This window comes from Amblyomma maculatum, chromosome 1 (genome assembly GCF_055883805.1).
Source record: "Amblyomma maculatum isolate TAMU_Amacu chromosome 1, ASM5588380v1, whole genome shotgun sequence".
Classification (NCBI taxonomy): Eukaryota; Metazoa; Arthropoda; class Arachnida; order Ixodida; family Ixodidae; genus Amblyomma; species Amblyomma maculatum.
In genome coordinates, this window is record NC_139344.1 from 183,126,974 (window position 1) to 183,141,701 (window position 14,728).

The window sequence follows — 14,728 nt, forward strand, 5'->3', positions numbered from 1 at the left end:
CACTTGTAAGGCCTTTGCATGACGACGAAAACAAAGGATTGTTTGCAGTGAATGCGAATTCAGCTTCCATGGCTCTGCGTGTTCAGGAATGAGTGAGGGGACATTTTTGGCAATGCGCAAACCTAAAAAGAAATCGTGGAAATGTGAAACTGCAGAGCTAGTAGCACAAAAGGTAGTGGCTCTGCTGCGAACCAGAAGGTGGATGATGACCTTAAGGTCATTGTTGTAGAAATGAGCAGAAAGTTCACTTCCCTTCTTCCACTGAATGAGAAAAGTGACAGTATAAAGGAGTCTGTTAACATGATCAACAGTCGGTTTGAGGCGTTCCGGAGGAGTCTTGACACACAAGACAACGAAATTAAGCACTTCAAAGGAAGGGTTGACAAATTTGAAAGCGACAGCGCAGCGAAAGAAATTAACTGAAACTTAGAAGTTGACCATCTCGAATGGCGCAGCTCCTGCCTTAATATTGAAATTCATGGTGTCCCTGAAACAGTTGATTTGCTCGAAAAGGTGCGTCAAATTGTTGCAATGCTGGGGACTAAAGAACTCGAAGAAACCAATGTCACAGCCCTTCACCGCCTGCCCGCAAAGAAAGGAAAGGTGCCAGGAATGATTGTTCACTTCGTGCAGCAGGGCATGCAAGATTCCTGGCTCCAAAAAAGGAAAATGATGCAAGAACTACAAAAGGACATGTACAGACCCCGCCATATTAGTACGGAGCATGCCTTGGCAATAAAACTTTTAATCACGCGTAATATAGCGAATATAAGGAGACATCTTGTACATACATAAATGCATGAGACTGGTGTGCTCGTGTATGGATCCAAATAACCATCAAATATCTGTGAAAGGCAGGGTAAAATTTCAAACACAAGACACCTGCTCTGTAATATTATAGCCAAACTTGTATATCTCTGAAAACCTGACTAAGCACTCTAGGACCATCCTCACGGCTGCGAAAACTTGGCCAAAAGAGGCGGGCTATGATTTTGTATGGCATGCTAATGGTAAGGTGCTAGTCCACAGAGAGAGTGGAGGATCAGCAGCTGTAATCAGGAGCCCGAGTGATTTGTCAGCTTTGAGTGGATAAACTGTTCTACTGTTTGCAAGAATGGCCCCAAGAGGGCTCATCTAGGGCACATTACAGTAACATCATCATCAGCCTGATTATACCCACTGCAGGGCGAAGGCCTCTCCCATATTTCTCCACTTAACCCGGTTCTGTGCTAGCTGCATCCACTTGACCCCTGCGAACTTCTTAATCTCATCCGCCCACCTAACTTTCTGCCGCCCCCTGCTACGCTTTCCTTCCCTTGGAATCCAGTTTGTTACCCTCAGCGACCATCGGTTACCTTCTCTTCGCACTACATGTCCTGCCCATGTCCATTTCTTCTTCTTAATTCCTATTAGAATGTTGGTAACTTGAGTTATTTCTCTGACCCACTCTGCACGCTTTCTATCTCTTAATGTTACCCCTACCATTTTTCGTTCCATAGCCCTCTGGGTTGTCCTCGGTTACCCTCTATTCGCACTACATGTCCTGCCCATGTCCATTTCTTCTTATTAATTCCTATTAGAATGTTGGTAACTTGAGTTATTTCTCTGACCCACTCTGCACGCTTTCTATCTCTTAATGTTACCCCTACCATTTTTCGTTCCATAGCCCTCTGGGTTGTCCTCAACTTAAGTAAAACTCTCTTGGTTAACCTCCACGTTTCAGCCCCATAGGTGAGTACAGGCAAGATGCAACTGTTGTATACTTTCCTCTTGAGCGATACCGTTAAGCTGCTAGTCATAATCTGCGAGTGCTTGCCAAATGCGCTCCATCCCAATCTTATTCTTCTTGTTATTTCCTTTTCATGGTCCGGATCTGCGGTTACTACCTGTCCTAAGTAGACATATTCGCCTGCTACTTCCAGCATTTCGCTACCTAATGTAAACCGCTGTTCCTTCCCGAGGCTGTTGAACATTACCTTAGTCTTCTGCATATTGATTTTCAAGTCTACCTTTCTACTTTTCCTGTCTAGGTCATCAATCATTATTTGCAGTTCATCCCCCGAGTTGCTTAGCAAGGCAATGTCATCAGCAAATCGCAGATTACTGAGGTATTCTCCATCTACCCTTATCCCTAACTGCTCCCATTCCAAGTCTCTGAATACTTCCTCTAAACAAGCTGTGAATAGTACTGGGGAGATTGTGTCTCCTTGCCTAACACCTTTCATTATGGTGAATTTTGTTACTTTCTTTATGCAGAACTATGATTGCTGTGCAGCCACTATATATATCTTCCAGCACTTTCACGTACGGCTCGTCTACCCCCCCGATTTCGCAATGCCTGCATCACCGCCGAGGTTTCAGCTGAGTCAAATGCTTTTTCGTAATCAATGAATGCTATGTATAAGGGCTGGTTATATTCCGAGCATTTTTCTATCAACTGATTGATGGTATGGATATGATCGATAGTAGAGTACCGTTTCCGAAACCCTGCTTGATCCTTTGCTTGATTGCAGTCTAAGGTTGTCCTGATTCTATTAGCGATTACCTTAGTAAATACCTTATACGTAACAGAGAGTAAGCTGATTGGTCTGTAATTTTGAGGTCCTTAGAGTCCCCTTCCTTGTGAATGAGGATAATGTTTGCATTTTTCCATGGTTCCGGTACCGTCGATGACACCAGGCACTGCGTATACAGGGTAGCCAGTTTTTCTAGCACGATATCCCCCCCCCGTCCTTCAGCAAATCTGTAGTTATCTGATCCTCTCCAGCTGATTTCTCCCTTTTCATAGTTTCTAGTGCTTTCTTGACCTCGTCCTTCCTCGTCCTTCCACCAGTGACGAAGGACAAGAAAGGATTACAGTAACAGAATTGCTTAAATCCTTTCACATTAAAAAAAAAGCACTTTTCTTTGCTGTTTTTATTTAAATGTTCAATGCATTGGAAACAAGGTTGCAGAACTTGAAAGTTTGATTAATGAGTTACTCTTTCGATATATAGTAATATTTACTGAAACATGGCTAACAAGCAGCTTCAATCTTTTTTACATCCCTGCGATGAAAACGTTTAGCGTACATAGGTCAACTCGTAGAAGAGGTGGTGTGTCACTACTGGTGAAGGAATCCTTGCAAGCAAATTTATTGCATGTATTTACCTGCGTCAAAAATGATTACGAGATGGTTTGTTAAAATAACAAAATTTATTCTTAGCTGCCTGCTACAGTCCTCCTGATATAAGCATATCAGCTTTATAGCTTCACGGATAATTTTTAAACTTTTATAAATGAAAATCAATTTAATGTTATCATTGGTGGCGACTTTAACATTGACTGCAGAAACTGCATTGGGTTACCAACCCGAGTGACACTCTCCTCGAAAACCATAAGTGATTTGTTTATAAGCAATTATGGCACTTCTTCAGTAAAGAGCTGTGTTCTCACTTATCCTGTCAGTGCCCACACGCCCATATGCTGTAGTGTTCAAATGAAGTGTCTTAACATTACGAATGCTGACACACCTATAACATATCAACATAGACTCAAGCCGCCTTGGATGCTTTTCGTGTAGAAATCTCCCAGATATGTTTGAATACTGTCCTAACTGAAACTAACCCAGAAATCACTTACGAGACCTTGCAACTATTTGTTCCTATTTATAAAAAACACCTTGCCCAGAAACATAGTTCGAGTGTTAAAGGTGCTTGTAAGCCGTGCATTACTCGAGCGCATCTTAAGAAAATTCATAGAAAGGATTCCCTTTTTAAGAAGTTTATATGGACCGAAAATGAAACTGACCTTTGTGCCTTTAAAAGCTTTCGCAATGCGTTAAGTAAGGAGCTGAAGAGGGCGAAGGATATGTACTATTGCAAATTTTCTCATCTTGTTCAGGCACAGATGTACTCTGGAATAAATTCATTTCACAAATGGGACAGAATTCAGGAAAGGAAGCAGTTAAGAAAAGTATCCACCAGGATCAAACAATTACGGGGCAGGCTATGGTTTATACATTTAATGATTATTTTGTTAGTAGAGCTTTTAACGTTGTATCGCAGGTTGCTTATAATGTATTAAGTCAGGTAAATACGTATTCATTCTTAGAACCCACAGATACAAACTCCTCAAGAACTCTCACGCTTGTGATGCAAACGGTGTACAGATAAGGCTGATTAAATATGTTATCGATATAATAAGCCCTGTGCTCGCCTATATCTACAATCTTTCCATACCTTTGGGTATATTTCCGTCAGAAATGCAAATAGCACGTGTAATACCTGTCTATAAGAAGGGTTCGAGGTATGAAGTCAACAACTATAGGCAGATATAAATCCTTCCAGTGATTTCTAAAGAGCTGGAAAAAATAATTCATAACCATTTGTATTCATTTTGTAATAAACATGGCATTATAACAGCATCCCAGTACAGTTTTCAAAAGAACCGATCTACAAAACTGCCACTTTTAGATCAAAAAGAGTATATTTCGCACAATTTCGAGATAAAACAATTTGCTGTTGGTGCATTTGTTGACTTCACTCAGGCATTTGATTACATCCATCATAACATTCTCTTCGAAAAATTAACCATTATCACACCCGTGGGCTTCCACTTACTTTGTTGAAAAGCTATCTTTCACATAGGTGTCAGTTTGTTTCTGTTAACACTTTGGTATCGAGCAAGAAGCAAATCATATCCGGCATCCCACAGGGCAGCATTTTGGGCCCTTTGCTTTTCATTGTGTACATAAATGATCTGGTTAATATAGCGTCAGAAACTAAATTCATTCTTGCTGATGCCACGAGTATATTTACTGCCTTTCCAAATGTCAATGATGCAATTGTAAAAGCAAAAGATGTCTTACGAGCGTTAGATATATGGATGAGAAATAACCACCTAAAGGTTAATGGTACAAAAACAAAAGCAATAATTTTTCAACCTAGAGGTCATTAATTCGCCATGAGTACTGACCTAATATTTAAATCTTCGAAGATAGAAATCATGCAGTGCATTAAAGTTCTTGGAGTACATTTTTCCGAGCACCTGCAGTGGGATGACCATGTATATTTTGTGCTGAACAGACTGAGCAGTATGATAGGGATAGTAAATCGAAACAGACGTCTTTTACCTGAGAGTGTGAAGCTATTCATATACAGGTCTCTGTTTGCATCCTACCTAAATTATTCATTTCTAGTATGGGCACACAGAGTAATCTAAACAAGTTACTAATAGCACAAAATAAAATTTCTACGCATTATTGCTAATGTACCATGCCTGCAATCTACCTCTCAGCTTTTTAAGGGGGGACACGGCTCTTTGGCACCGAAAATCGGCCTGAAAATCGGATTTTCAATTTTTTCATTTTCGTATTCCTCGCACCATTCCGCATCTGCACGCAAATTTTCATCCTTATACCCCGCGTATTTATGAAGTTATAGCGATTAAAAAATGCAGTACCACACCCACTGCCCTTTAAATTGTGGACAAACGACACCCAATTTCGATCGCCCGGCGCATGAGAACTACGCGCTCCACCGCGGCGATTTTGGTCTCGTTCGAAAGCGCGCGCTTTCGGCTTATTTTTTCTTTCGGAAAGCAACCCTGTGCGCTCCGCCTTCCCCATAAAAAACAAACAAAAAGATAGCATGCAGCGCGCGCTACTATTGGCCGGTTAAGGCACGTGATCAAAATGGCGTCGTTTGGTTGGTTCCGGCAAGCTAGCCCTGAAATGCGGACTCCCAGTGACGCCATTTTGTCTTTCTGCCGACCACGCTAGTGCAACGCGAGAGTCATGCCAGGCGCGAAGAAGTACCGCTCTTTGCACAAGTTCGGGCGAAAGCAACCAAAGAAACGCGTTAAGAATGCGACTTCGTTGCATACTGTGCAAGAAGCAAGTGCCAGTGCTGCGGGATTGTGTGACGATCACGTTGCGGGCGGCGACGCTTCTCCGATTCCGCTGGACAACGGCGCCGTTCTTCGTGCCGACTGCAGTCGTGTACGTATTGATACCGCGCCTGTCACTAACAGTGACATAACTCAAGTGAGTGCCCGGGAGCAGGCTACGCTTGATAGACTGGTATCGACGCCGGCGACGGCACGAAAGACCGCGCTGTTCGCCGATGCAAGTGGTGCGTCCGCAGAGTCAGATGCGGACGGAACAGCCTCCTATGCGGTAATTGACCTCAGCATTGTGAATATCCTTCTGGATGCCGTGCGGTGCAAAACGTGTCGTGGATGCGTGCGTTTAATTACCAGCGACCGGAGCTATGGCCTCGCCGTAAAACTGATCGTGCTGTGCGACAACTGCGGTGAGATTGCGGCCGAGCGGAACTCGCGGAGGATTGACGGCGAGAAAAGGTGCAATCCTTTTGAGCTGAATATTCTGGCTAGTCGAGCAATGCTGTCGACCGGTAACGGCCAGACAGCAATGAACGATATCTTTTCGGCGATGGGGTTGTCGCGGCGCGGGATGCACAACAAGACTTTTCAACGGCATCTGAAGAACACACTGCAACCCGCTGCTACCCGAGCCGCCACGACCGCTATGGCACAAGCCGCGCAGGCAGTGGCGAAGGTCTACGATGACTTGTGTTTTGGGCATAGGGGGAACATTGCCGTGTGCTACGACGGCACATGGATGACGCGCGGACACTCATCACATATAGGCGTCGGTGCCGTGGTGGAACTCTTCACTGGTTACGTGCTTGATTATGTGGTGTTGTCAAACTTTTGTCTGGGCTGCGAAATTGGTCCCAAGCCAAACACTGACGGCTACGAACTTTGGAAATCACGCCACCAGTGCCAAAAAAACACCAACTCCAAGGCTGGTCAAATGGAGGTAGAGGCTGGCAAAATTCTGTTTGAAAGATCTCTGCAGCGCCACAACATGCGCTACACAACCATGCTATGCGATGGGGACAGTCGCACGTTCAGTGCTCTTAAAGATGCTGCAATCTATGGCTACATTGAAATAGTCAAAGAGGACTGCATAAATCACGTGCACAAGCGTATGGGAGCAGCTTTGCGCAACCTCTTGCAGAGACACAAGGGTGCAGGGAAGCAAAGTCTTGGCGGCAGAGGAAGGCTGACAGCTGATCTAGTTGACAAGCTGGCAATATATTATGGCCGAGCGCTTCGATCAAATGTAGGTGATGTGGATGCCATGCAGCGAGCTGTGATGGCGACATATTACCACATCACATCTACTGATGACTGCCCCAAACACAGTTTGTGTCCTACCGGTGAGAAGTCATGGTGCCACCACAACGCAGCAAAGGCAAAAGAGGAGCCTGCACCAAAGCACAATTACGGTCTGCCAAGAGATGTGGCTGATGCTCTTTTGCCTGTTTATAGTCGTTTATCAGAGAAGAGCCTGCTGCAGAGGTGCATTCGGGGGAAGACCCAGAACTCGAACGAAAGCTTCCACTCGGTCATCTGGACCTTGATCCACAAAGAGCGGCACTCATCACTGTTTGCTGTGGAAGCAGCCACAGCAGAAGCTGTGCTTCGCTTCAATGCCGGCTGCAAGCATACAGCAGCAGCAATTCTGCAAGAATGCAGTACAAATGTGACAGCAACTGGGTCCAGGAAAGCTGAAGAAAAGGACTTGCACCGTAGCGCATGTTCTGCAAAGAAGCGGGCGGCTTCGCTTGGCGTTGCTAAAACAGAAAAAAGAAAACACCGCGACAGCATGCACCCCGACTATGCTCCTGGTGCATTTTAATAGCATGAGGTCTTTGGGGTTGCCCTTCCTGATTAAATGCCGTGAGGCTTGAGTGCTTCCGACAATCCCCCAATTTTGGTAGTGTTGCATTTTTTAAAGATCAATATCTCTGGTCCTGTTCTTGCTATTGCTTTAAAAATTTTTTTTCTAGAAAGGGAATCCTGCGAGTCTCATGAAACCAAGGTAAATGCAGTGACCACAAAAGAAAATTTGCTGAGAAGGTTATGTTGTCTTCGGTACCCAAATGGAATTTTCCTTTCAAACGTTTCCTATTGCGTAACTTTGGCTCAAATTGGCATAGGCCATTAATTTTCGCTTCAGATCACTTTCCACCTGTTTCTGATCTTGTTGACATATCAATCATTGACATAATTTACACCTACATGCTGTGAAGTGTTTTTCCTCGTTTTCTCAAAACTGCAATTTTGAGGGTGCTGCAATTTTGGAGGAGAGATATCTCTTGGTCTATTTGTGCTATAGCTCTCATTCTTGTCTTGTTAGAAAGAGAAAACCTTCGACAGTGCCGTAGGACAAAAATATGTACAGTTATTATGCGGCAACATTTACAGAATTATCAATCTTAGGTGCCAACCTGGGCTTTTATTCATAAAAGTTTGACTTATTGTAACTTTGGTTCAAATTCTTCTACCACGTTAATTCATGACTAGCGGCACTCTATGATCCTTCTAGATCACTCTGGCAGGGCTATTCTCATCATGCCATAAAGTGTTTAGTAATTAACTCACCTCCAAACGAAGAACATGAATTAGGTAATATTTTGAAAGCTATTTCATCTACAAGAAAACTAATCAGATATTTGAAATCAGCATGCAAAAGTACATTAATGGTGCAAGTTTCAGTCAGATCCACCCATAAATAAGGAAAAAAGTTTTAAGAGGGGTGTCCCCCCTTAAGCAGTTCAATATGCTTAGTGAGCTATATATAGGTTTAGGTTATCACGAGAATATATTAGTCACGAGCGCGGAAGCAATACCCTTACCGACATTGCCAGACTATGCTTAGCTGATCCAGTATACACCACCAGGTCTGCTCCATCTTGGAAAATATTTACTTGCCGGACTAATTAGGGTCAACAAATGCTGCATAATTTGTTACCACGGATGATAAATGACTATATAAATCAAAGTATCGATATTTCTCAATTGAAACCTTCTGATCTTATCGCCATGTTCATCCGCTGAATCTTACTCTATTATTTTGTGTACAACGTGATAAACGCCAAGTTGGTGCAGTGTGATGTAGTTTATTTTGATAAGTTGAATGTTTGTACCACTTGCTACGGTTCCATTTTTATTGCTGTATATTTTGCTTTGTATCATGTGAGTGAGCTAGCCGCGTTCTAGAACAATGTGCTGTTCTCGCTGTTGCCGGTGTCTGATAAGTGAGGCCAAGGATAACTCAAGCCGTGCTTGAACGGTTTTTCCCTTGGCTCTTTTTTTCGCTGTATAGTGAGAAAAAAAAAAAAAATTCTTCGCTCCAAAGGCGGTTGGCGCGCAGCTACACAGCAAAATCTCGAGATCTTTTCAAAAAAGGCCCGTGGCAGAAAGGGCGGTCGTCAGCGGCCTTCAAGCTGTGTAAAGGAGCAGCCCAAACATGAGCGCCAGCAAGCAAGCTCAGAAGACAAAGACGTTGACGCAAATATATTTTGAATATTACATTTAAGCCTGATTCAAATCAAGGGTTAATTTCACATTACAATGAGCATTAAAAATCTGGACGGTTGAGATACCACTTCAATTGTTTTCAGCAGCCGCATCCACATACACAGGCTTTGCTTTCCTCTATCCAGTGTTTTTACTTCATTGCAATTTTTGCTCTGCGCTCATTTTTCAATGGGCAGTATTTCCTGGCTAATGTCCTATTTATTTCATATTGCCACACTTTAGTTCAACTGTTTTATATAATTAAAGTGATTTTGCCGGTCGACAGATGGCGCTAATGGGGGTTGCGTCATCATCATCATCATATCTATTTCTTTTGCACTTGCCGTGTAGCTGCACCGCCTCCTTTGCAGTAAAGACCATGGAGAAGTGCCCTATGACCAGGCTATAAATCTCTCTTCCCCACCACCATTATAAAAAAAAAAAAAAAAAACCCATACCATCACCATGAACACACAAATCGTAAGTGAACCCAGGCTGCTTCACGACCCAGATCCCAATCTGAAAGAGAGTACAGACTCACTTAAGACTCCAGTCATGATCTGAATGCGAGTATGTACTCGCTCATGAGTCTGATCATGACCTAAATTTGGGCATGAATGAGCCTGAGTGAGTCGACTCATGGGTGATTCCCGTGACCTATGATTGAGAGCAGCACAATAGTCTCCAAAAGCATTGCTTGGCGGTGCTGCTCCTGACTGGGAGCACCATCTATGAAAGAGGAAAAGATCAGAATACTGGAGGCACTTGCTCTCTGCGTACATTCCCAGTCCTTTCGTTAAGCACACAAAGCTTTCATGCTGCATCTGTGGCACGGATTGATACTTGTTGAGCGAATCAATAACCTGTTCTTGTCTAGTCTTATCCTCCATAACAGACAAGAACACCAGCACTCGTGAGACAAAATCTACTTAATGAAATCTTTTCATTATCCAGCAAAGGCATCCATTGAAAAAAAGTGCACACGGTGCCGCGCCCCACTAACCGCCGCCGTCAAAGCGGTAGCGCCTGCCGTACTCCGCCGCAGTAGTCTCTACAGCTTGCCACCAGGGGAGAAGTGCTTGGAAGAGTGGCACTGTCGGTCAACTAAACTTGAGCTTGGGTTTCTTATAGCCATGCAAAAGCGCCCCGTCACATAGACCCTTTTCCTATTTCGCGGGTTGTCTCTGGGATACTGATAAAGCACATCAGACCATTTCATGAAAAAAATAATTTAACAAGAAGTCTCAGAAGAACATGGTTATTCTGTCACTTAAGAAAATAGACTGAGTTACTTTATGCTAGTGCCAACACCATACGCCCAAATCTATCTGCATCCGAATAACTTCCATTTATTAAATCTTGGCGCAAATTACATAGGACAACCTGTATAACCAATAATTTGAAATATTCAGGTTCAATATATTTAGGTTCAGGTGCAGTTATTTTCACTCAACCAAATTCATACATGAATGATTTGGGCATATCTAAACTTAGCCTCTTTATTCCAGAAACATGGCACTCAACAAGGTGGAGTACCCCACTGAATGACATACATATGAATCCACGTAGGTAGAGGTGTGCAAATATTCAAACAGCCCTCATATTTGCTGTTCAATTTGATTTGCACACACCTTTAGCATTCTAACTATTCCTTCCCAAGACCCTACTAAGAATTCACAAAAAAATTTATAATTCACCTAAGCTGGTGGCAAAAAACATTCCCAGATGACCCTATCTTGCATTTGTTACACGAGTTAACTTGCTTTTAATAGCAAGCTCGAGGCAGAGGCCCACGCACAATAATTGTGCTGATGGCTACTGAGAGCTGCCGCTGCACGCTCGCTGGTCAGAAAACGAAGTGCAGCAGAACACAGCATGTCAGTGGGTCCAGCCACAAGGCACTCGACTGGCTGATAATCTTGACTGGCACCGATCATCTCATTTGGGATCACCATATGCACTCACACAGAAACGACACGGCTTGTAGACAATGGTGGAAGGGGCAAAGTTGAGGCCTACGTGTGCTAGTGCAGTTGTTTCACAGCGATCACCTTGATTGTTCTCAAGGTGATCATTAACTAGGATCATTAATTAGAAATTTTCATTAACTAGGATCCAGCAACTGCACACCACAGGTCACAGTGGTGAAGGAAGAAATGCATGACAGAAGCGTCAGGTTCGAAGCCAGCCCTTGCTAGAGTACCATATGCAACACGCGCACTAGGGAACCTAATGGCATGTTTTAATTTTTGTGCCTTTGCGGCTTGCGAGACAGGTGGTTGAGGCCATCGTGGGGGGCTTGCAATCTGGTGAAACCAATACATGACGGCTAAGTGGACTATACGTTGACGTGAACGTCTAGTTTCTGACAGCATTCCACAAGTAATGACATCTTCAGATGTCACGAGGAAGTATGTGTGGGAGGTTTGAAGAGATTTACTAACACAGTTAAACCTGGCAATAATTAAATTCTAGGATGTCTGCGACTTTTCGTTACATCCCGGGCTTGTGGCCCGCACCAGTGGACAAAAGTTTTCTCTCTCTCTCTCCAAGTTTTCATTATACACAGTTTTCAAGAGAAGACTGGACAACTGAAAGGGCAACTGCTTCATCAGTACTTATTTCAGTGCCCACAGCACTGCATGTGAAAAAATTGTAAGCTGTTAAAGGTCCACTGAAAGGGGTCACCAAGAAGGGTAAACAACGCCATAACACTGATAGTTATTGAACCACCCATCATTCTCCCGCAAAAATTTTCGATCTAGCTTCTGCAACACCAGAGATATCGGCGATTAAAAATTACCCTTCCAATTTTTCCTCTCAACTCGTACGCCGAAGGGAGCCATAAAAAAACAAAGAATACAAGCAAGTTCAAAGCTCTGCCCAGACATACGTCACTTCGACGAACTTCCGGTTGCCGCGCGCTCGCTGGCGTACTCGCGCCAACCCGTCCTCGCTCGCACACGCCTGAGGAGTTCGCCAGTTCGCGCAGCGATGGTTAGTGTAACCGCGAACCCGTGGTTATCCTATGTTACACGGCGGACCAAACCATGGTTGCACCACTAACCGCGGTTACCGCAAACAGAGCTTGGCGACCTCGGTTTGCGTCGTTAACCGAGGTTATGACGGCGTCTGTTGACGGAAGCTACTCGTTGGCGCCCGAGTGCGCGAAAAGTACGAGCAGGTCTGCTTCACAGTTATTCATTTGCCCACTGTATCATGTTTAAAGATCGATGTATAGATTATGGTGCCGCCCGACGTCTTCGACTACGGCCGACAGCGCAGCGACTGCGTACTGAAGCCTTGTCTTGCCTACAGTATCGTTTGAACGGCTTGTTGCTGAGCAGAACGTCAAAAAATATGCTGCCTTAGCTATGAAAGTACACGAGTTTGCAACGCTTGCAGCACGGGATGCCGCGAGCAGGCTGAGGTACATTACACAATTACCGCGGGGGTGGAACGTGCGAGCTCGGCGAACGACGGCGCTGTGCGTGACCGTCCCTAGTCGTCGCTAGGTCTAAATTGTTTCGCTTCGAAGCCGCGGCGGTCGACACTTTGGAACATGATCAACGCTGTCGTAAATCGTCTACTTATGAAACTGCCTTATAGTGATTCCTATCCTGCCATAGTAAAATAATTATAGGATTAACTCTGCCGACGCATTAATCGCAGAGCTAGTACGAGCAGATCGGATCAGCCGAAATGCACCAGCGGCAGCTGGCTTGAGCAGAAATTAGCTTGTATCATGGCTATCGCTCTTACCAGCAATTTGCTGCTGGTCAGGGATCCTCACGAAGGCTTCATACTTGATATTCGGCTCAGTATTCCAGACGCCAACAAATTTTAGCACGCTTTATTTCGGACATCGGTGCTAACGATCCGCCGTGTCGTTCGCGAACGGTATGCGGGAGGAGGGGCCACAGCGGCGGTGTTTACGGCGGTCGAGGAGATGCTGCCATCGTGCGGTGCTTGACCGTGCTGTTGATGCCTCGTCGGACGACACTCCAATACTCCTGAAACCACGTTATATAAGTAAGATATTTGTAAATGCAGCTTCGTTCTGCCGATCCCTGCGTCGCTTCGGTTGTTGCACTTAGTGGGAATGGCCACCTAACCGATAAGTGCGGCGAGCTGTGTAACAGCCCGCACAGAGTTCGAGCAGCGCACGAGCAGACGACTTTCGCAGCTACCGGAAGTGTGTCCGTGACGTCATGGTTGCACTGACCGCAGCGAATGGCAGCTTCTAGCAAGCCTTGCCAGTCAACCCACCCGTGACGTCACGGGACTAGGAAATAGTTTCATGCGACACCGCCAAGCGACATTCTCTCTGCCTGCGAATTTCAAAAAACGCTGTTTTTAAAAATTAATAAATCGCTGGCTTTGTTCCAAGGAGTTATACTTTGCGTTCATGCTCAAAAGGATGTGTTCTACACACTGAACACGTTTATCAGTGGCTTCTTGGGGGCCGTTTCCGTGGACCTTTAAGTAAGGTACTCTGATCAAGGTGGATCAGATGTACATTACTTATCAGCATAATGAAATTATACTGTGATGTCCAATATCCCAGGAGGAGTAAAGAAAAAAATTCAATTTGCAACATGACATTTAGTCCAAGCACCTACACGGTAAAGTCAAATTTCGTCAAAAGAAAAGAATTCCATAGAGGATCTGTAGGCACATTTCAGCATAACACCACACATTCATTGCCTGGTTTTTCTACTTGATGTCGAATCATGCATGCTTACTGCAAAGTTCTGAGGGTGCTCCTACCCACCTTTTGAGAAGGAATATTTACTGTATTTATTCAAATCTAAGAGGATAGAATTTCTCGTGGCACAATACTGAAAAGACCCGAAATCAGATTTCTCGGTGGACACCCCCAGACAGGCCTTCAGCACAAAGCCAGTCTAAATTAAATTTCCCAAAACTGAAAAGGCCCAAAACTATCTCACTTAGCATTGAGAGACAACATTTAAGGAACCTGGGTCAATGCTGACTATCTGCAGTGGTTTCACATACCAACATCGCATAGTACACTGATATTTTCGCGCTCCTCGACTAAAATGTGGCCACCATAGTTCGTTTCTGCCATCAAAGAAGTATAGACACCTATTTTCGAAATGTCATAAAGATTACGACCGCTTCCACGTTATACAGAGATGCTCCCCAAGCAATCTGAACACCTCACATTGCTGCGAAGATATTATATTTTAATTTCATTTGTGGGGTTTTATAGGGGGATAAATGCATTTTACCCGCTTCGTCGCGGCTGACAGTCCAAACCGCTGACCCCACCCAGTAATCGCGTGGGCTACCGAGCACACACCGACCATTGCATGCAAGGCTAAGAAATATG

The 14,728-nt window shown here is 44.3% G+C and overlaps 1 protein-coding gene across 1 annotated transcript in view; it reads right to left on the bottom strand.

Annotated features, from left to right (window-relative positions):
- Positions 1–14,728, bottom strand: part of LOC146205075 (regulator of microtubule dynamics protein 1-like) — a 112,492-nt gene that overhangs the window by 46,135 nt on the left and 51,629 nt on the right. The gene's annotated exons all lie outside the window — the stretch shown is intronic.